General features: G+C 49.5%; 1 long non-coding RNA gene across 1 annotated transcript; it reads right to left on the bottom strand.

Moving 5' to 3' along the window:
• Positions 1 to 1,145: 1,145 nt before the first annotated feature.
• LOC111818024 lies at positions 1,146 to 1,612 on the bottom strand. The gene is made up of 3 exons (XR_002822099.1): positions 1,587 to 1,612; positions 1,324 to 1,391; positions 1,146 to 1,212 (listed from the first exon to the last, which is right to left on the bottom strand). It is a non-coding gene; the product is annotated as an uncharacterized LOC111818024 (long non-coding RNA).

A 1,612-nucleotide genomic window follows, 5' to 3' on the forward strand; every position in this document is an offset into this window, starting at 1 on the left:
CTTTAAAATGATGCCAGAGAGAATGCAAAAGTCACAGGCAGATTACCAATGACATCACTAGAGCACCTGGATCTAGCCATACCTGAAGCACACTACTCTCTGTTCTGGTCACGTAATGGTCTCATGTTCAGTTACGTGAGTGGATACGTTTTTCTGTTTGCTTAAGTTAACATGAGCTAAGTTTCTACCAACTGCAATTTAAAAGTTCCTCAGGAAATTTCTCTTTTACTTGGTTGATTCCCACTTTTCCATTAGATACTACTTAGAAGCCACTCCAGTTCTCAGGTCTGAGTTGGGTCCCTCCTCTGTCCAGTCATAAATGCTTGGGTTTTCTGGACATCAGCACTTAGATTCCTGCACTGTGGTTTTTGCTTTGCTTCTTAGAGTCTCTCCCTAGATTCTGAGCCATCTGCGAGTCTTTGTGTGGTGTTTAACATTGTGTCCAGCTTTTAGTCATTTTGGATGATCAAATATATTATTTAATCAAAATCAGTGAACCATTGGGGGGGTGATCATCAGCAGAGAGAGAGACGACAGACAGACAGACAGATAGAGACAGAGAGACAGAGATGGCGAGAAAGACACAGAGAGGGAGAGGGTGAGGGAGAGACAGAGATAGAGACAGGGAGAGAGACAGACAGAGACAGAGAGACAGAGAGAGGGAGAGAGAGAGACAGAGAGAGGGAGAAAGAGACAGAGAGGGAGAGGGAGAGAGAGAGAGACAGATAGACAGAAACAGGGAGAGAGACAGAGATAGAGAGGGGGGGGAGAGAGAGAGAGAGAGAGAGAGAGAGAGAGAGAGAGAGAGAGAGAAAGATTTTTTCTTTCTGATTAACTGTGTCCCTCCCTGCCCCTGGCTGACAAGAAACCACAGGGCTTGGATCTGAGAGCCTGCCCATGGAATAGGCTGAAATTAAAATGCACTTCTTTCCACAGGGAGTTGGAGAGAGGAGAGACCCTGTTACCCCAGACCAACAGGTGCCATCATATCGGCCCCAGTGTCTTTTCAGTCCCTGTCCTGTATCTGTAGTTTTGGACCTCAGGTTCCAAGCAGCATCACTGTCCCCTATAACAAATCCCTTTGCTTCATTTCAAAGGAGCACACTGTAATTTTATTTAAATTTCTTTTATTTTCAGTGAAGGGCCTCCTCAATCCCGACCTGTCCAAGGAGTCTGTGATGTATTCCTGTCCTTCAGAAGGAGTTTCTGTGACTGAGGAAGGAGAACAACAATTTATGGCAAGCAAATACTTCGCTGTTAATTATGTGTTTGAAGCGCCCGCCCCGCCCCCAAAGCACACAGATGCAGACATTCGGTGCAAACCTCAGAGTCGGCTTCGCTCCCTCATCCTCATTCCTCAGGGGTGTTGAGTGACGTGGAAAGCAGACAGTCTGGGAGAAACGAGGAAGCCGATTAGTGCGTGTTTACTCAGTGGACCAGCGTGCCGACTGGCGCAGGGCAAGCAAGCAGCCAGGCTCCGGGCAGCGAGGGCAGCCGCCCTGGGGTGGGGGGTCCTGCCGCGCGGGGCACTGGACCGAACCCCTGCGCCCGAGCTCGCCCGGCCGGGCCATCCTGCGAGCCAGCACCTGGCATTGCCACTGGAGACCAAGAC

Source organism: Octodon degus, unplaced genomic scaffold (assembly GCF_000260255.1).
Source record: "Octodon degus isolate 3935 unplaced genomic scaffold, OctDeg1.0 scaffold00077, whole genome shotgun sequence".
NCBI classification, from domain to species: domain Eukaryota; kingdom Metazoa; phylum Chordata; class Mammalia; order Rodentia; family Octodontidae; genus Octodon; species Octodon degus.